This window comes from Coregonus lavaretus (assembly GCF_964263955.1).
Source record: "Coregonus lavaretus genome assembly, chromosome: 30".
NCBI classification, from domain to species: Eukaryota; Metazoa; Chordata; class Actinopteri; order Salmoniformes; family Salmonidae; genus Coregonus; species Coregonus lavaretus.
The window spans coordinates 26,949,290-26,971,656 of NC_140017.1; the positions used below are offsets into that span (position 1 = coordinate 26,949,290).

At 40.4% G+C, this 22,367-nt stretch overlaps 1 pseudogene across 1 annotated transcript in view; it reads left to right on the plus strand.

Moving 5' to 3' along the window:
* The first annotated feature begins 6,310 nt into the window (after positions 1-6,310).
* The window catches only part of LOC311106185 (mitochondrial intermediate peptidase-like), a 57,866-nt pseudogene continuing 41,809 nt past the window's right edge, over positions 6,311-22,367 (plus strand). Inside the window, exons 1-3 of the transcript in view lie at positions 6,311-6,331; positions 6,792-6,848; positions 7,035-7,087. The product of the transcript in view is annotated as a mitochondrial intermediate peptidase-like (transcript). The remainder of the gene's footprint in view (positions 6,332-6,791; positions 6,849-7,034; positions 7,088-22,367) is intronic.

Here is a 22,367-nt window from a genome sequence, read left to right on the forward strand (position 1 = left end):
TATGGAGGATTTGCTGTTTCTGTGTGTTAATGTATATATGAGGTGGTGTATGTGGGCTGGCTGGTCGGTCTGGCTGAAATTTTATATAGAGGATGTCTTAATAAAGACAATCAAAAGACTTTGCATTTTTTCAAGTGTTGTTCATTTGTTAGGCTATTGGTGCAACACAATATTTATTATTAAATTACCTTTCATCTAGTTCAGTCTTATTAATCACTTAAACATATTTAATAATGATCTCTTACCTAGCTTGATGACTGTGGGCATTTTTGCTAAGTTTTTGTTCTAAATAGAGACGGCATAGTGTATTGTGTAAAAATGCAGGAAATGAGCTTTAGATGCCCCAAAACATTATGGGGGAGGACCCCTAGACTCCCACCCAGGTTATGTCCCCCGCCCCAATTCTAAAACCAAAGTGGCGCCCCTGCTGAAAATAATAATATCATTATTATTATAATCATTATTTTATAAATGCTTAGCCCTCTGAAGGCCTAGAAGGCCCATTGTTCCCCACTGTGTTTGGGTTAGTAATAATTTGTAGAGTGGCTCTATTTTCCCTCAGCATGCATTTTTTCACTATTTTGAATGTCTGAAGAATCTATATGTTGTTCGGAAATATGAACACAGAAAAACTGGACTATGAGTAGGAAACAGGGAAACAACGAGTCCCAGACAGTTCGTAATAGAACATACCAGAGGAGGCGTCGTTTACTAGGCTGCCTAAATTATTGGGATCATTGGTTACCACAAGTTTTTGGAATACATTGAGCTCGTTGACAAAACAGACCATGGAACACCTTTTCACACGAAGGTCCGTGGTGGGTCTGTGTAAATTATGCGATTATATTGGAGCCAGGTTTATAGCGGTGAATGTCGTCTATTAATTTAATCTTATAATATTTCTAAGTAGAACCCATATTAGCCATGGAAACTAATTGTTCTCACTTTGGGATAGAACATTCTGATTTGTCTGCCTGAGTGTGGGGCTCTATACCTGAATGATTTTGTTGTGATCACAACAAAACTACGTATTTTGATCAAATAGAGATATAATTAAATTGTATTTTCTTTTTTTAAATGGGCCTGGCTGAGAATAGAACATTCCGTTTTCTGCCTGAGTGTGGCGATGTTTACCGCAATTTTCTGTTTTATCTTGTGACCAGAACAAAACTACTTATTTTACTCAACTAGAGATTTAAATAAATAGTGTTTCTTTAAAAAGATGGGTCTGGCTGATATGGACTGTTTCCTCACCTTATTCTCCTTGTGGTTATCCATGGGTGTTGGTTATTTACCAGGTAACAAGAAGTGACTCCTCACTCAACTAGATATTGAAATAAATGGCGTTTCTTTGAAAAGATGGGCCTGGCAGACATAAAAAATACATTAAGGTGAAAGGATCCAAAGACACAAAGGCTGATTATCTTTCTGCACATCACTTTATTTACAATGCTGGCTGCCATGGTTAACACAATTGCAGGAATTGACTCAAAAAAGTAACATAAGTAGGCCTACAGTATCACAGTGAGGTCAAACAGGTGTGTGTGTCAGTCAGATTATCCAGTGTCCACAGCAACACTATTGATTATTCTCTACCCCCAGTATATGTGGTGTACTATGGTTTTAGCCATGCTCTCACTAACCCTCATATTTTCTCTTGGACCACGACTGAGGACACCCTGGCCTGACACCTGGACGCGCCTGGCCCAATCCCACCTTGCCCCTCTCTACCAGCCTATTGCTACCTCCATTGATTCTTTCTCCCCCTCAAGTCACTGACCCACTCCCCACACACTCAGAAACGTGTTCATTACTTACCATATGACGCCCCGTGTAGCTCAGTGTAGCTCAGTTGGTAGAGCATGGCGCTTGCAACGCCAGGGTTGTGGGTTCGTTTCCCACGGGGGGCCAGTATGAAAATGTATGCACTCACTAACTGTAAGTTGCTCTGGGTAAGAGCGTCTGCTAAATGACTAAAATGTAAATGTAAAATGACTTTATGAAAAGCCATCTGTTCATAGGGTCTTGAAGTGTGAGTACTTTCTCTATAGTCATTATGTATATTGTCTGAGCCTGCTGGCCATTAATACTGGTATTGCCCTTTCCTTATTGAAATGGTGAATAAAGTAAGAATGCTTTCATTTTCAATTAAAACACATTGTTAGATTGAATGTATGCTTTTATACTGTCTGTATCTCTGTATTACAGCAAATCAAATAAAGATTTGTGCAAACTGGAAGTGTGACTTCTTTCCCCAATGATTTCCTAAGGCTGAGGTACTTTGTCAGTTATCAGTTATTCCTTACCAAGGCTAGATGAGGCTGAATGGCAACAACACCACACACAACTGCAATGCACCTAATTCATCTCATTGGTACATGACTGTTTAGTCTGTTGAATATTTCATCAATGAAAATATGGATTTCTTGGCTGAATTAAGGTTTTATTAAACCTTCAAAAGGGACACACATACACAATAAAGGGCATTTATCAAATAAAGTCATTGACAGGAAAAGTAATTTACTACATCACTTATAGTCACAGCCTCTCCCCTTCGCTTGCTTATCTGGGGGAATGGGATGGAGAAGTGGTTCACTATAGGCATGGTGGGGCTCATGGCTACATAGAGCCTCGACTACATGGAACTCAATTCCACATCAAGTAACTCATGCAAGCATTAAAATCAGATTTAAAAATGATAAAAATACACTTTATGAAACAGCGGGGACTATGAAGAGACACACGCACAGACACACGCATACACACACACACGATAACATACACATGGATTTTGTGTTGTAGATATGTGGTAGTAGAGTAGTGGCCTGAGGGCACACACTTAAAGGAAAATTCCACCCAAAAACTATATTTTTGTATTTGTTTCATTAGACCATTGTTGACATAGTACCAAAATGTTTTGCTTGTCAGCAATCAAGATATGTAACCATCAAAATACAGAAATATGTATTGTAATTTTTGGCAGCAGCTAATCGGGATTCAAAATAAATACAAATACAACAGGCAGGATGCGTCCCAAAGGGCACCCAATTCCCTATAACTTTTCCCTGTATAATGCACTACTTTTGATCAGAGCCCTGGTCAGATGGAAAGAGACTGGGTAGTGACTTGAGGGGGAGATAAAAACAGTGTATGCAGGCAGGTAGAGTGGGGCCAGGTGGGATTGGGCCATGCACATCCAAATGTCAGGCCAGGGTGTACTCAGTCGCAGTCTAAGAGCCTCAGGCCACACCTGTTTGACCTCACTGTGATACTTTAGGCCTACTTATGTTACTTTTCTGAGTCAATTCAGGTAGCATGAAATGTCCAGCGTTTTTTTTTTTAAAGAAACACTATTTAAATCTCTAGTTGAGTATAATAATTAGTTTTGTTCTGGTCACAAGATAATCTGAATAGGGAAAAAGGCCGTTCTTGAACAAGGGGTGAGAAGGGGTGAGCCATAGTTACTAATCTGCTAGAGAACCAGTTTGGGTTTAAGTATAACTTTTGTATGACTGAAGCCTTTAGTGAGAGGTCTAATGCTTTAATATTTAATCATTTCTGCCCTCCGAATTCATATTCATTATATAAATAGGCCCGTTTTAATTTTGTCTGGCTTGCCATTCCAAAAAAAAAAATGGAATATGTTTTGCTCATATAATTTAAAAAACAAGTCGTTAGGTGTAGGCAGGGCCATAAGCAAATAGGTAAACAGAGATATGACTAAAGAGTTAATAAGGGTGATTTTTCCACTAATAGACAGGTATTTTCCTTTCCATGGTAGCAAGATCTTATCTATTTTTGCTAACTTTCTATTAAAATCTATTGTAATGAGATCATTTCTTTCTTTTGGGATATGAATACCGAGTATGTCCACTTCACCGTCAGACCAACTACACGGTAATGTAAACATTTTTTTTTTTTGTGATCCAATACGTAATACAGTGAGGGAAAAAAGTATTTGATCCCCTGCTGATTTTGTACGTTTGCCCACTGACAAAGAAATGATCAGTCTATAATTTTAATGGTAGGTTTATTTGAACAGTGAGAGACAGAATAACAAAAAAAAAATCCAGAAAAACGCATGTCAAAAATGTTATAAATTGATTTGCATTTTAATGAGGGAAATAAGTATTTGACCCCCTCTCAATCAGAAAGATTTCTGGCTCCCAGGTGTCTTTTATACAGGTAAGGAGCTGAGATTAGGAGCACACTCTTAAAGGGAGTGCTTCTAATCTCAGTTTGTTACCTGTATAAAAGACACCTGTCCACCGAAGCAATCAATCAATCAGATTCCAAACTCTCCACCATGGCCAAGACCAAAGAGCTCTCCAAGGATGTCAGGGACAAGATTGTAGACCTACACAAGGCTGGAATGGGCTACAAGACCATTGTCAAGCAGCTTGGTGAGAAGGTGACAACAGTTGGTGCGATTATTCGCAAATGGAAGAAACACAAAAGAGCTGTCAATCTCCCTCGGCCTGGGGCTCCATGCAACATCTCACCTCGTGGAGTTGCAATGATCATGAGAACGGTGAGGAATCAGCCCAGAACTACACTGGAGGATCTTGTCAATGATCTCAAGGCAGCTGGGACCATAGTCACCAAGAAAACAATTGGTAACACACTACGCCGTGAAGGACTGAAATCCTGCTGCGCCCGCAAGGTCCCACTGCTCAAGAAAGCACATATACAGGCCCGTCTGAAGTTTGCCAATGAACATCTGAATGATTCAGAGGAGAACTGGGTGAAAGTGTTGTGGTCAGATGAGACCAAAATCGAGCTCTTTGGCATCAACTCAACTCGCCGTGTTTGGAGGAGGAGGCATGCTGCCTATGACCCCAAGAACACCATCCCCACCGTCAAACATGGAGGTGGAAACATTATGCTTTGGGGGTGTTTTTCTGCTAAGGGGACAGGACAACTTCACCGCATCAAAGGGACGATGGATGGCGCCATGTACCGTCAAATCTTGGGTGAGAACCTCCTTCCCTCAGCCAGGGCATTGAAAATGGGTCGTGGATGACAATGACCCAAAACACACGGCCAAGGCAACAAAGGAGTGGCTCAAGAAGAAGCACATTAAGGTCCTGGAGTGGCCTAGCCAGTCTCCAGACCTTAATCCCATAGAAAATCTGTGGAAGGAGCTGAAGGTTCGAGTTGCCAAACGTCAGCCTCGAAACCTTAATGACTTGGAGAAGATCTGCAAAGAGGAGTGGGACAAAATCCCTCCTGAGATGTGTGCAAACCTGGTGGCCAACTACAAGAAACGTCTGACCTCTGTGATTGCCAACAAGGGTTTTGCCACCAAGTACTAAGTCATGTTTTGCAGAGGGGTGAAATACTTATTTCCCTCATTAAAATTCAAATTAATTTATAACATTTTTGACATGCATTTTCCTGGATTTTTTTGTTGTTATTCTGTCTCTCACTGTTCAAATAAACCTACCATTAAAATTATAGACTGATCATGTCTTTGTCAGTGGGCAAACGTACAAAATCAGCAGGGGATCAAATACTTTTTTCCCTCACTGTATGTTGTGTAGTAAGCTGTTAGTAGCCCATGTGCCTCACCCTAATAATTTGGTCCCTTTCCTACTCATAATTTAGCCTACTGTTCTGACTTAGTGGTGCAGATGTAGCCTATAGCCTGTTTTACAGAAATGTAACCATCGAATATTGTAAGAGCTTTCATTATCTGCTTATATGCCTCCTTTATTTATCCTACGGTTCTGACTTGGTGTACAAGGGGAATACTGTAAGAACGGCCAATGTTCTGAATTCTGTCGCTGTACATTTCAAAAGTGCTGAACAAATAGTTATATTGAGTCCGTCCGTCCTAGCTGCTCATGAATGTCTTGACCGAAATTACGGACAGCCTCTTATCCACTCGTCGTCCCCTTATGCCATAGTTTGTACATCTCAATTATCAGTAGAAACCACATTTGTTTAAGCAAGTCAGCCATATCAGCTATGTTTTTTTTAAATGCAGTAAATTAGGCTGAATGAACTGTTTTGCTGCCAGACAAGGCTCCAATGATAGCCAGGTGTAGCAGTGGTAAGGATTCACTCCATGGTGCTGAAGAAAAAGCTCTGCTGTTGGGACAGCTTTATGTAGGCCCTACCAGTTTGCTGGCACCGTTTGTCACCGTTATAGTGCAATTAATGTATTGTTTAGTGTCGTGTTGTGTTGTGTAGTGGCTTTGCTGGCATGCATCTAAAACAGTTTTTGTTTGCCCCACCAAGATTGACATGCTAAAATCGCCACTGACAAGGAAATATATTTTCTCCACCTTTGTTTTGAAAAGCTGACATGTATCCTCTCTACCACAAGGTGATGATATAACTTTGAAAGAGTGTATTGCTCAGAGCTTTATAAGTTTAGTGAAGTGAATGTTTTTAAGTTAGAAAAAATTATTTTTGAAGAATCCCAAAATACAAATGTGTGAATTATAATTTATATGCTGGAACTTTCAGACTTCCAGTTATTTGGCTACAGAATTGACTATAAAGCAGAAATAATAGTTTATTGAATAGATGAGTACACTTCATGCAATTATTCACATATTTAGTTGAATTTGAATTAGGCCTAACAGTGAAGTCAGCAATTTTTACATTTTTAGTCATTTAGCAGACGCTCTTATCCAGAGCGACTTACAGTTAGTGAATACATATATTTTTATTTTATTTTATTTTATTTTTTTATACTGGCCCCCCGTGGGAATCGAACCCACAACCCTGGCATTGCAAACGCCATGCTCTATCAACTGAGCTACATCCCTCAATCACATCAGCCACTCATTATTAATCTCTTTGAAATTATTAATCCCCAATTCAACCCCCGTAATGCGGTAAATACTGTTTTACTGTCTTTTATAAATATTTATATTCTAACTGATGTAGTAATGTACATATAAAGATATGAGTCCATAGTGAGATGAAAAAACATTAGCTAAAAGAAAAAGGGGAATACAAGTGGTGGTGTGTTATTTATTCTTGTCACATACTATTAGTCATATAATGTTTATCTTCCGTAGGAGCTCATGCCATGGGACCCTCCATACTTCAGTGGTGTGTTGCGTGCTAAAAGGTGAGTATTACAGTCCTAGATCTATTATTCAAACAAAGAACCTGACATAGTTATTCTCCGCCAGCTGCAAATGAGATAAAACTGTTTGAATTATATTTGTCTGTATTTGGGATAGGTGGGTGCCAACTTCATATTTCATTGTAGCGCATCATTTTATTCTTTACCTGGTCCTCCTCAGGTATCAAATATTAGGATTGTTAGGATATACGTATGGGTGCTACAGTGAGGGAAAAAAGTATTTGATCCCCTGCTGATTTTGTACGTTTGCCCACTGACAAAGAAATGATCAGTCTATAATTGTAATGGTAGTTTTATTTGAACAGTGAGAGATAGAATAACAACAAAGAAATCCAGAAAAACGCATGTCAAAAATTGTATAAATTGATTTACATTTTAATGAGGGAAATAAGTATTTAACCCCCTCTCAATCAGAAAGATTTCTGGCTCCCAGGTGTCTTTTATACAGGTAACGAGCTGAGATTAGGAGCACACTCTTAAAGGGAGTGCTCCTAATCTCATTTTGTTACCTGTATAAAAGACACCTGTCCACAGAAGCAATCAATCAATCAGATTCCAAACTCTCCACCATGGCCAAGACCAAAGAGCTCTCCAAGGATGTCAGGGACAAGATTGTAGACCTACACAAGGCTGGAATGGGCTACAAGACCATCGCCAAGCAGCTTGGTGAGAAGGTGACAACAGTTGGTGCGATTATTCGCAAATGGAAGAAACACAAAAGAACTGTCAATCTCCCTCGGCCTGGGGCTCCATGCAAGATCTCACCTCGTGGAGTTGCAATGATCATGAGAACGGTGAGGAATCAGCCCAGAACTACATGGGAGGATCTTGTCAATGATCTCAAGGCAGCTGGGACCATAGTCACCAAGAAAACAATTGGTAACACACTACGCCGTGAAGGACTGAAATCCTGCTGCGCCCGCAAGGTCCCACTGCTCAAGAAAGCACATATACAGGCCCGTCTGAAGTTTGCCAATGAACATCTGAATGATTCAGAGGAGAACTGGGTGAAAGTGTTGTGGTCAGATGAGACCAAAATCGAGCTCTTTGGCATCAACTCAACTCGCCGTGTTTGGAGGAGGAGGAATGCTGCCTATGACCCCAAGAACACCATCCCCACCGTCAAACATGGAGGTGGAAACATTGTGCTTTGGGGGTGTTTTTCTGCTAAGAGGACAGGACATATTCACCGCATCAAAGGGGCAATGGACGGGGCCATGTACCGTCAAATCTTGGGAGAGAACCTCCTTCCCTCAGCCAGGGCATTGAAAATGGGTCGTGGATGGGTATTCCAGCATGACAATGACCCAAAACACACGGCCAAGGCAACATAGGAGTGGCTCAAGAATAAGCACATTAAGGTCCTGGAGTGGCCTAGTAAGTCTCCAGACCTTAATTCCATAGAAAATATGTGGAGGGAGCTCAAGGTTCGAGTTGCCAAACGTCAGGCTCGAAACCTTAATGACTTGGAGAAGATCTGCAAAGAGGAGTGGGACAAAATCCCTCCTGAGATGTGTGCAAACCTGGTGGCCAACTACAGGAAACGTCTGACCTCTGTGATTGCCAACAAGGGTTTTGCCACCAAGTACTAAGTCATGTTTTGCAGAGGGGTCAAATACTTATTTCCCTCATTAAAATGCAAATCAATTTATAACATTTTTGACATGCGTTTTTCTGGATTTTGTTGTTGTTATTCTGTCTCTCACTGTTCAAATAAACCTAACATTTAAAATTATAGACTGATCATGTCTTTGTCAGTGGGCAAACGTACAAAATCAGCAGGGGATCAAATACTTTTTTCCCTCACTGTACGTACAGTTGAAGTCGGGAGTTTACCACTTTAATTTTGAGGGTGACTCCAAATCCAGACCTCCATGGGTTGATACATTTGATTTCCATTGATAATTTCTGTGTGATTTTGTTGTCAGCACATTCAACTATGTACAGAAAAAAGTATTTAATAATATTATTTCATTCATTCAGATCTAGGATGTGTTATTTTAGTGTTCCCTTTATTTTTTTGAGCAGTGTATATTTTTTGTGTGGGGACAGTAGCATTAGAACTCTCCAAAAATTATACTTTAAAGAAAACGTTTATATATATACAGTTGAAGTCGGAAGTTTACATACACTTAGGTTGGAGTCATTAAAACTCGTTTTTCAACCACTCCACAACTTTCTTGTTAACAAACTATAATTTTGGCAAGTCGGTTAGGACATCTACTTTGTGCATGACACAAGTAATTTTTCCAACAATTGTTTACAGACAGATTATTTCACTTAAAATTCACTGTATCGCAATTCCAGTGGGTCAGAAGTTTACGTACACTAAGTTGAATGTGCCTTTAAACAGCTTGGAAAATTCCAGAAAATGATGTCATGGCTTTAAAAGCTTCTGATAGGCTAATTGACATCATTTGAGTCAATTGGAGGTGTCCCTGTGGATGTATATCAAGGCCTACCTTCAACCTCAGTGCCTCTTTGCTTGACATCATGGGAAAATCAAAAGAAATCAGCCAAGACCTCAGAAAAAAAATTGTAGATCTCCACAAGTCTGGTTCATCCTTGGGAGCAATTCCTAAACACCTGAAGGTACCACGTTCATCTGTACAAACAATAGTACGCAAGTATAAACACCATGGGACCACGCAGCCGTCATACCGCTCAGTAAGGAGACGCGTTCTGTCTCCTAGAGATGAACGTATTTTGGTGCGAAAAGTGCAAATCAATCCCAGAACAACAGCAAAGGACCTTGTGAAGATGCTGGAGGAAACAGGTACAAAAGTATCTATATCCACAGTAAAACATTTACATAATTTAGCAGACGCTCTTATCCAGAGCGACTTACAACATAACCTGAAAGGCCGCTCAGCAAGGAAGAAGCCACTGCTCCAAAACCGCCATAAAAAAGCCAGACTACGGTTTGCAACTGCACATGGGGACAAAGATCGTACTTTTTTGAGAAATGTCCTCTGGTCTGATAAAACAAAAATAGAACTGTTTGGCCATAATGACCATTGTTATGTTTGGAGGAAAAAGGGGAAGGCTTGCAAGCCGAAGAACACCATCCCAACCGTGAAGCACGGGGTGGCAGCATTATGCTGTGGGGGTGCTTTGCTGCAGGAGGGACTGGTGCACTTCACAAAATAGATGGCATCATGAAGAAGGAAAATTATGTGGATATATTGAAGCAACATCTCAAGACATCAGTCAGGAAGTTAAAGCTTTGTCGCAAATGGGTCTTCCAAATGGACAATGACCCCAAGCATACTTCCAAAGTTGTGGCAAAATGGCTTAAGGACAACAAAGTCAAGGTATTGGAGTGGCCATCACAAAGCCCTGACCTCAATCCTATAATAATTTTGTGGGCAGAACTGAAAATGTGTGTGCGAGCAAGGAGGCCTACAAACCTGACTCAGTTACACCAGCTCTGTCAGGAGGAATGGGCCAAAATTCACCCAACTTATTGTGGGAAGCTTGTGGAGGAAAAAGGGGAAGGCTTGCAAGCCGAAGAACACCATCCCAACCGTGAAGCACGAGGTGGCAGCATTATGCTGTGGGGGTGCTTTGCTGCAGGAGGGACTGGTGCACTTCACAAAATAGATGGCATCATGAAGAAGGAAAATTATGTGGATATATTGAAGCAACATCTCAAGACATCAGTCAGGAAGTTAAAGCTTTGTCGCAAATGGGTCTTCCAAATGGACAATGACCCCAAGCATACTTCCAAAGTTGTGGCAAAATGGCTTAAGGACAACAAAGTCAAGGTATTGGAGTGGCCATCACAAAGCCCTGACCTCAATCCTATAATAATTTTGTGGGCAGAACTGAAAATGTGTGTGCGAGCAAGGAGGCCTACAAACCTGACTCAGTTACACCAGCTCTGTCAGGAGGAATGGGCCAAAATTCACCCAACTTATTGTGGGAAGCTTGTGGAAGGCTACCCGAAACGTTTGACCCAAGTTAAACAATTTAAAGGCAATGCTACTAAATACTAATTGAGTGTATGTACACTTCTGACCCACTGGGAATGTGATGAAATAAATAAAAGCTGAAATAAATAATTCTCTCTACTATTATTCTGACATTTCACATTCTTAAAATATAGTGGTGATCCTAACTGACCTAAGACAGGGCATTTTTACTAGGATTAAATGTCAGGAATTGTGAAAAACTGAGTTTAAATGGATTTGGCTAAGGTGTATGTAAACTTCCGACTTCAACTGTCAGTCTTCGTTTATCCTATATCAACTTCCTTCGCTCAGTTGCGCTGTCACCTAATTTTACCTGAAGATGTTCCTGTCTGTGTGTATATACAATACCAGTCAAAAGTTTGGACACACCTACACATTCCAGGGTTTTTCTTTATTTTTACTATTTTCTACATTGTAAAATAATAGTAAAGACATCAAAACTATGAAATAACACATATGGTATCATGTAGTAACCAAAAAAGTGTTGGACTCTTGGCATTCTCTCAACCAGCTTCATGAGGAATGCTTTTCCAACTGATTCCATATGTGTTATTTCATAGTTTTGATGTCTTCACTATTATTATACAATGTAGAAAATAGTAAAAATTAAGAAAAACCCTGGAATGAGTAGGTGTGTCCAAACTTTTGATTGGTACTGTAATTAACAAATTATCCTTGTGTAATACATGTTCGCTGTCATTTTGACTTATGATGGAACATATCCGAAACAAAGGATTAGAATTTGCAACCTGAATCACTGTTGCCATGCTACAGTATAGAAAGACAGTTTGAATGTGTTAGGCAGATGAGAACCATCCATAATACAGTGAGGACCAATGTTCCCTCTAAACGATAGTTACCGGAGTGTAACTCCAGTTCTATGAGTGGAGCGTAGCCCCATAGGGGAGCTCTGCTCCTATTGGTTTACCCACTGCCCTAAGGCAGCATCAGCCTGAGACAAAATTATGCACACACCTGCAGCCAATAGGAGTACAGGTGTCCCTATAAGAGGGGATGCCTCCCCTCAATCAGCCTCCCGAGATATTTATCTTCAGCGAGACTAGAGAGGGTCGGCAGGGCCTTAAGTCCTATGGGGCTCTGCTCCACTCATAGAACTGGAGTTACACTCCGGTAACTATCGTTCTATATCGTGGAGCTCCACCCCATAGAGGAGCTCTGCTCCTATTGGTTTAAGGCGGAGCGCAACGCTCCAAAATGTACTCCCTGCCGAGCCCAACACTTCCCATCAAAATGAAAAGGTCAGGCCTAGCAATGGCTGCAACCAAGTCCCGCAGTACTGTAACCACTGTATCACAATACAAAGTGTCACAATATACTGCGTCATCGGTCCAAACCCGCCCCACCTAGTCCAATGTTAACACCAATGACTAGTGGGCAGATCACCAGAATACGGGCCATACTAATCTGTACTAGCAGATAGATGATACATCCATATCCTGTTACAACAATACCGACCACTAATGGAATGACACAAAGTGTCACTCTACATTGTGTACACGGTAGCCCGCCCCACTCAATCAATGGAACCCCAAAGATTAGTGGGCAGATCCCAGAACATGATTCATACTAATCTGAACAAGCAGATAGATGTTGTCACATTCCGTCAAAATTGTCATGACCGGTCTAATAGTACCGTAACCAAGGTTACTACTATTATCCCTCATCATTCCGCCTCAACCCAGCTATTCACTGGTGGGCAGATCAATACATGCCTTCTCTTGTACTGAACATGTCAGTCAGGAGTCATGTTAAAATATGTCCTTCTATCAGAAGCGGACCTGAAAGAGACCTGTCTCTTCAGTCCTGCATTCCTCTCTCTTACCTCAAGTCCTCCCTTCAGCCACGCTGAGTAAATACTGAGCCAAAGAGTTAGAAGACAATCAGAGAGGGGGTTTATCATTGTGGCCCAGGTGGCACAAAATAATCAAAGGTCTGACCGCACGGAGATGCTTGGGAAAATGGTTACAACAGGGGATCAGAGTGTTTGTGTCTCAGGTGAAGAGGGTGGATCTGATCTCCATCACCTAGGACTAGTAGATTAATAAAATCTCACATTGTTATCAATTTCTGCTCAATCTGCATGCTTTCTCAATCAGCTTTAACTGTATGTGCACTCGTAAATGAAGTTATTTCTCGAGTTGGGCTCTGGGATATAACAGCCGTTGAGTATCTGATTTTATGGTGGATTGTGGAGGAGGGGGGTTGAGTGTGTTGGAGTATGTGAGTATGTGCGTGTGTGCTTGTCTGGCATCTGTTGTGGGGGGGGTGGGGATGTTGGGGGGGACCACGGGAATTATTTGCTAGGATAATAATTGCTTGTCAATGAATTAAATGTAATACAATGGCAATCCGGGTATATGTTAGAATCCTACGCGTGAACTGCCAACATTATTACGCATATTAATTGATAATGACAGAAAATAGGATATGCATAATTTTTTTTACATAGTTAAATATATATACAGTGGGGAAAAAAAGTATTTAGTCAGCCACCAATTGTGCAGGTTCTCCCACTTAAAAAGATGAGAGAGGCCTGTAATTTTCATCATAGGTACACGTCAACTATGACAGACAAATTGAGAAAAAAAATCCAGAAAATCACATTGTAGGATTTTTAATGAATTTATTTGCAAATTATGGTGGAAAATAAGTATTTGGTCAATAACAAAAGTTTCTCAATACTTTGTTATATACCCTTTGTTGGCAATGACACAGGTCAAACATTTTCTGTAAGTCTTCACAAGGTTTTCACACACTGTTGCTGGTATTTTGGCCCATTCCTCCATGCAGATCTCCTCTAGAGCAGATGTTTTGGGGTTGTCGCTGGGCAACACGGACTTTCAACTCCCTCCAAAGATTTTCTATGGGGTTGAGATCTGGAGACTGGCTAGGCCACTCCAGGAACTTGAAATGCTTCTTACGAAGCCACTCCTTCGTTGCCCGGGCGGTGTGTTTGGGATCATTGTCATGCTGAAAGACCCAGCCACGTTTCATCTTCAATGCCCTTGCTGATGGAAGGAGGTTTTCACTCAAAATCTCACGATACATGGCCCCATTCATTCTTTCCTTTACACGGATCAGTCGTCCTGGTCCCTTTGCAGAAAAACAGCCCCAAAGCATGATGTTTTCACCCCCATGCTTCACAGTAGGTATGGTGTTCTTTGGACGCAACTCAGCATTCTTTGTCCTCCAAACACGACGAGTTGAGTTTTTACCAAAAAGTTATATTTTGGTTTCATCTGACCATATGACATTCTCCCAATCCTCTTCTGGATCATCCAAATGCACTCTAGCAAACTTCAGACGGGCCTGGACATGTACTGGCTTAAGCAGGGGGCACTGCAGGATTTGAGTCCCTGGCGGTGTAGTGTGTTACTGATGGTAGGCTTTGTTACTTTGGTCCCAGCTCTCTGCAGGTCATTCACTAGGTCCCCCCGTGTGGTTCTGGGATTTTTGCTCACCGTTCTTGTGATCATTTTGACCCCACGGGGTGAGATCTTGCGTGGAGCCCCAGATGGAGGGAGATTATCAGTGGTCTTGTATGTCTTCCATTTCCTAATAATTGCTCCCACAGTTGATTTCTTCAAACCAAGCTGCTTACCTATTGCAGATTCAGTCTTCCCAGCCTGGTGCAGGTCTACAATTTTGTTTCTGGTGTCCTTTGACAGCTCTTTGGTCTTGGCCATAGTGGAGTTTGGAGTGTGACTATTTGAGGTTGTGGACAGGTGTCTTTTATACTGATAACAAGTTCAAACAGGTGCCATTAATACAGGTAACGAGTGGAGGACAGAGGAGCCTCTTAAAGAAGAAGTTACAGGTCTGTGAGAGCCAGAAATCTTGCTTGTTTGTAGGTGACCAAATACTTATTTTCCACCATAATTTGCAAATAAATTCATAAAAAATCCAGCAATGTGATTTTCTGGAAAAAAATTTCTCAATTTGTCTGTCATAGTTGACGTGTACCTATGATGAAAATTACAGGCCTCTCTCATCTTTTTAAGTGGGAGAACTTGCACAATTGGTGGCTGACTAAATACTTTTTTTCCCCACTGTATATAGAGGTGAAAGCATTGGAAATGCTTTTGGCGGTTAATCTGCTTCTGTTTTGTGGGTGGCACTGTGTGCTGTTTTCGATGGATGGGTCCTGGCCTCTCGGGGCCTTAGGGATCCGGAGGGACGTGGGTGGGATGCTGATCACTGGGATGACGGCTCAACTTGGGATGGGGAGGGGCTTTAGCGGGGGAATTAGTGGAGAACAATTGAAGGGTTACTCCGTAGCAATGCAAATATCACGGTACAGCTATATGGACACTCAATCATTACGGTATTTTTTATTGGTAAATTTACAAACATATATAATGATAAATAGACTTGAAACTTGTATCTCCTTATGGTGTATGGTGAAATAAGTATAGCCAGTTATAATTGTAATGGCTTAGCTGATATTAACAAAAGAAGAACAATATTTACATGGCTCAAAGAGAAGGAATATAATATCTATTGTATACAGGAAACTCATTCAACAATTCGAGATGAAGTAGCGTGGAAAAAATAATGGGGGGGGGGGGAAATATACTTCTCCCATGGGCAAAGAAATTCAAAAGGGGTGATGATATTAATTAATAGTAATTACGATCCGAATGTGCAAATTGTCAAAATAGATACGCAAGGTAGATGGATTATTTTAAATATGTTATTGGACCATAAACAGATATGGCTCATTAACCTTTACGGACCAAATAATGATGATCCACAATTCTTTGACAATATATATAATAAATTATCAAGCCTGCAAGCAATTCAAGACAATATTGTTATGGTGGGGGATTATAATACTGTTTTAAATAGCTCAATGGACCGTAAAGGAAATCACACCACAAACAATCACCCACATGCTCTTAAGGAAATTGTGAATGTCATGGATACATTATAATTAGTAGATATACAGTGGGGAAAAAAAGTATTTAGTCAGCCACCAATTGTGCAAGTTCTCCCACTTAAAAAGATGAGAGGCCTGTAATTTTCATCATAGGTACACGTCAACTATGACAGACAAATTGAGAGAAAAAAAATCCAGAAAATCACATTGTAGGATTTTTAATGAATTTATTTGCAAATTATGGTGGAAAATAAGTATTTGGTCACCTACAAACAAGCAAGATTTCTGGCTCTCACAGACCTGTAACTTCTTCTTTAAGAGGCTCCTCTGCCCTCCACTCGTTACCTGTATTAATGGCACCTGTTTGAACTTGTTATCAGTATAAAAGACACCTGTCCACAACCTCAAACAGTCACACTCCAAACTCCACTATGGCCAAGACCAAAGAGCTGTCTCTCCCGGCTGGACTACTGCAACTCGCTGTTGGCTGGCCTCCCTGCCTGTGCCATTAAACCCCTACAACTCATCCAGAATGCCGCAGCCCGTCTGGTGTTCAACCTTCCCAAGTTCTCTCACGTCAAAACCCTCCTCCGCACACTCCACTGGCTTCCAGTTGAAGCTCGCATCCGCTACAAGACCATGGTGCTTGCCTATGGAGCAGTGAGGGGAACGGCACCTCTGTACCTTCAGGCTCTGATCAGTCCCTACACCCAAACGAGGGCATTGCGTTCATCCACCTCTGGCCTGCTGGCTCCCCTTCCTCTGCGGAAGCATAGTTCCCGCTCAGCCCAGTCAAAACTGTTCGCTGCTCTGGCACCCCAATGGTGGAACAAGCTCCCTCACGACGCCAGGACAGCGGAGTCACTCACCACCTTCCGGAGACATTTGAAACCCCACCTCTTTAAGGAATACCTGGGATAGGATAAAGTAATCCTTCTACCCCCCCCCCCCCAAATTGTAAAGTGGTTATCCCACTGGCTATAGGGTGAACGCACCAATTTGTGAGTCGCTCTGGCTAAGAGCGTCTGCTAAATGACGTTAATGTGCCCTTGAGCAAGGCACTTAACCCTAATTGCTCCTGTAAGTCGCTCTGGATAAGAGCGTCTGCTAAATGACTAAAATGTAAATGTAAAGGACACCAGAAACAAAATTGTAGACCTGCACCAGGCTGGGAAGACTGAATCTGCAATAGGTAAGCAGCTTGGTTTGAAGAAATCAACTGTGGGAGCAATTATTAGGAAATGGAAGACATACAAGACCACTGATAATCTCCCTCGATCTGGGGCTCCACGCAAGATCTCACCCCGTGGGGTCAAAATGATCACAAGAACGGTGAGCAAAAATCCCAGAACCACACGGGGGGACCTAGTGAATGACCTGCAGAGAGCTGGGACCAAAGTAACAAAGCCTACCATCAGTAACACACTACGCAGCCAGGGACTCAATTCCTGCAGTGCCAGACGTGTCCTCCTGCTTAAGCCAGTACATGTCCAGGCCCGTCTGAAGTTTGCTAGAGTGCATTTGGATGATCCAGAAGAGGATTGGGAGAATGTCATATGGTCAGATGAAACCAAAATATAACTTTTTGGTAAAAACTCAACTCGTGTTTGGAGGACAAAGAATGCTGAGTTGCATCCAAAGAACACCATACCTACTGTGAAGTATGGGGGTGGAAACATCATGCTTTGGGGCTGTTTTTCTGCAAAGGGACCAGGACGACTGATCCGTGTAAAGGAAAGAATGAATGAGGCCATGTATCGTGAGATTTTGAGTGAAAACCTCCTTCCATCAGCAAGGGCATTGAAGATGAAATGTGGCTGGGTCTTTCAGCATGACAATGATCCCAAACACACCGCCCGGGCAATGAAGGAGTGGCTTCGTAAGAAGCATTTCAAGGTCCTGGAGTGGCCTAGCCAGTCTCCAGATCTCAACCCCATAGAAAATCTTTGGAGGGAGTTGAAAGTCTGTGTTGCCCAACGACAGCCCCAAAACATCACTGCTCTAGAGGAGATCTGCATGGAGGAATGGGCCAAAATACCAGCAACAGTGTGTGAAAACCTTGTGAAGACTTACAGAAAACGTTTGACCTGTGTCATTGCCAACAAAGGGTATATAACAAAGTATTGAGAAACTTTTGTTATTGACCAAATACTTATTTTCCACCATAATTTGCAAATAAATGTATTAAAAATCCTACAATGTGATTTTTTTGTTGTTTTTTTTTCTCATTTTGTCTGTCATAGTTGACGTGTACCTATGATGAAAATTACAGGCCTCTCTCATCTTTTTAAGTGGGAGAACTTGCACAATTGGTGGCTAACTAAATACTTTTTTCCCCCACTGTATGGAGGCTTAAATATACTGATCTAGTGAGATATACATGGCGGAGACTGAATCAAGCTAGTCGTCTTGACTTCTTTCTTATCTCATTCTCGTTGGCACCAAAAGTAAAAAAAAGTGTTGATAGGGGACAGAATGCGGTCGGACCATCATATAATAGGCATATACATTACTCTTACTGAATTTCCACGTGGGCGAGGATATTGGAAATTTAATCAAAGCCTATTGGATGATAAATAATTTATAATTAGAACAAAGGAATTTATAACTGACTTTTTCCAACATAACATAGGTACAGCGAATCCCCTTATTGTATGGGACACCTTTAAATGTGCCTTTAGAGGCCATGCAATTCAGTACTCATCTCGAAAACAAAAGAAATTTAGGTCAAAAGAGTTTATACTAAGAAAGGAAATAGAAAGTCTAACAGAACAGATAGATGGCAATAAAAACTGTAACATAGAGGCTCAGAATAAATTAGAGGAAAAACAAAAAGAAATGGAGAAACTTATTCAAGAAAGATCAAGTGTAATATATTATAAAAATAAAGCAAACTGGATGGAATATGGGGAAAAATTCACAAAATTATTTTTTAATCTTCAACATAGGAATGCTACCAAAAAGAACTTAATGAAACTGGTTACAATTGACGGAGTCACCCATAATACACCAAATGATATTTTGAAGGAAGAAACAAAGTACTTTAAGCATAGGTTTTCTTTTCAGTCGCCTCCATCTCCTCTAACTGAAGCTAATTGTAGAGATGTTTTTTCTATTGATAATGTCAAATTAACAGCCACACAGAAAGACTCATGTGAAGGTGAAATTACAGAGGAGGAACTTCTGGATGCAATTAAAGACTTTAAGTCGGGGAAAACTCCAGGGTTGGATGGCATACCAGTCGAGGTATACCAAACCTTTTTTGATATACTAAGAGGACCGTTATTAGCATGTTTTAACCACTCCTATGTAAATGGTAGATTATCTGACACTCAAGAAGAAGGTCTGATCTCATTATTACTGAAACAGGATACAAGTGGAAAATATAAAGATCCAGTCCATTTACAAAATTGGAGGCCCCTTACACTTCAGTGTTGTGATGCAAAAATCCTAGCAAAATGTATAGCGCATAGAATTAAAAAGGTATTGTCGGATATTATTCATTCTAATCAGACAGGTTTTTTACATGGAAGATACATTGGAGATAATATAAGGCAAGTATTGGAAACAATAGAACACTATGGAAAATATGGGAAACCAGGCCTGCTATTCATAGCAGACTTCGAAAAGGCATTTGATAAAATTCGACTGGGGTTTATATATAAATGCCTGGAGCATTTCAATTTTGGAGAATCTCTTATAAAATGGGTCAAAATCATGTATAGTAACCCTAGGTGTAAAATAGTAAATAATGTCTATTTCTCAGAAAGTTTTAAACTGTCAAGAGGAGTGAAACAAGGTTGTCCACTATTGGCATATCTATTTATTGTGGCCATCGAGATGTTAGCTATTAAAATCAGATCCAATAATAATATCAGAGGATTAGAAATACAGGGCTTAAAAACAAAGGTGTCATTGTACGCTGATGATTCATGTTTTCTTTTAAATCCACAACTAGAATCCCTCCACAGCCTCATAGAGGATCTAGATACATTTTCTAACCTTTCTGGATTACAACCAAATTATGACAAATGTACTATATTACGTATTGGATCACTAAAAAATAAAAAATTTACATTACCATGTAGTTGACCAATAACATGGTCTGATGGTGATGTGGATATACTCGGAATACATATCCCAAAGGAAATAAATGATCTCACTTCAATAAATTTTAATAGAAAGTTAGAAAAAATAGATCTTACTACCATGGAAAGGAAAATACCTGTCAATTTGTGGAAAAATCACCCTGATTAACTCTTTAGTATTATCCCAGTTTACCTATTTGCTTATGGTCTTGCCTACGCCTAGCGAACAGTTTTTTAATATATGAGAAAAAAATATTCAATTTTATTTGGAACGGCAAGCCAGACAAAATTAAAAGGGCATATTTATATAATGAATATGAATTCGGAGGACAGAAATTATTAAATATTAAAGCATTAGACCTATCACTAAAAGCTTCAGTCATACAAAAGTTATACTTAAACCCGAACTGGTTCTGAAGCAAATTAGTAAGATTGTCTCACCCAATGTTCAAGAAAGGCCTTTTTCCCTTTTTTCAGATTACAACAACTCATTTGCAGTTATTTGAAAAGGAAATCATCTCCCAAATATCACTATTTCTAAAACAAGCCATAGAAAGTTGGTTGCAATGTCAATTTAATCCTCCAGAAACGACAGAACAAATAATGCAACAAATATTGTGGTTAAATTCAAATATACTAATTGACAAAAAACCTTTATTTTTTTACAGAATGTTTAAAAAAGGTATAATCTTCGTAAATGATATCATTGGTAGGACTGGTGGAGTTATGTCGCACATGCAGCTAACAAAAACATATAGAAATGTCTGCTCTACCCAAAATTACAACCAAATAATTGCAGCCTTACCGCAAAAGTGGAAGAGGAAAGTGGAAGGGGGAGAAAGTAAGGAACTTGTCTGTCGGCCTTGCATTAAAGAACATAATTGGTTAAGGAAAACTGTGATAAATAAAAAAGTATATCAGTTTCACTTAAGGACCAAAGGATTGACAGCCGTCCCATATAGATTGCAAAATAGTTGGGAAGAGATCTTTGACGTACCGATCCCATGGCATAGTGTTTATGAACTGACACGCAAAACGACACCGGATTCAAAAATTAGAATCTTTCAATTTAAATTATTATATACAATTCTTGCTACCAATATAATGTTATTTATATGGGGGATACAATCTTCCCAGCTCTGCAGATTTTGCTGTGAAGAGACAGAATCATTAGATCATTTGTTTTGGTTCTGTCCATTTGTAGCTTGTTTTTGGACACAGGTCCAGGAATGGCTAAAGGATTGCAATATTTACCTGGAGCTAACCTTACAGATAGCATTACTGGGTGATCTGAAAAGTCATAGTCAATCAATCAATAATATAATAATACTTTTAGCAAAAATCAAAAATGTTTATTTTTAATTCACAATTTGTAGAAGCAATGAGAATAGAAAGGTTCAGAACTTTTGTAAAACATCACAGTACGGTTGAAATATATATGGCAAATAGAAATCCTATATGGATGGTGTTAAGAGATAGATGGGAGGTATTGAATATACAGTGGGGAAAAAAAGTATTTAGTCAGCCACCAATTGTGCAAGTTTTCCCACTTAAAAAGATGAGAGAGGCTTGTAATTTTCATTATAGGTACACGTCAACTATGACAGACAAATTGAGAAAAAAAATCCAGAAAATCACATTGTAGGATTTTTAATGAATTTATTTGCAAATTATGGTGGAAAATAAGTATTTGGTCACCTACAAACAAGCAAGATTTCTGGCTCTCACAGACCTGTAACTTCTTCTTTAAGAGGCTCCTCTGTCCTCCACTCGTTACCTGTATTAATGGCACCTGTTTGAACTTGTTATCAGTATAAAAGACACCTGTCCACAACCTCAAACAGTCACACTCCAAACTCCACTATGGCCAAGACCAAAGAGCTGTCAAAGGACACCAGAAACAAAATTGTAGACCTGCACCAGGCTGGGAAGATTGAATCTGCAATAGGTAAGCAGCTTGGTTTGAAGAAATCAACTGTGGGAGCAATTATTAGGAAATGGAAGACATACAAGACCACTGATAATCTCCCTCGATCTGGGGCTCCACGCAAGATCTCACCCCGTGGGGTCAAAATGATCACAAGAACGGTGAGCAAAAATCCCAGAACCACACGGGGGGACCTAGTGAATGACCTGCAGAGAGCTGGGACCAAAGTAACAAAGCCTACCATCAGTAACACACTACGCCGCCAGGGACTCAAATCCTGCAGTGCAAGACGTGTCCCCCTGCTTAAGCCAGTACATGTCCAGGCCCGTCTGAAGTTTGCTAGAGTGCATTTGGATGATCCAGAAGAGGATTG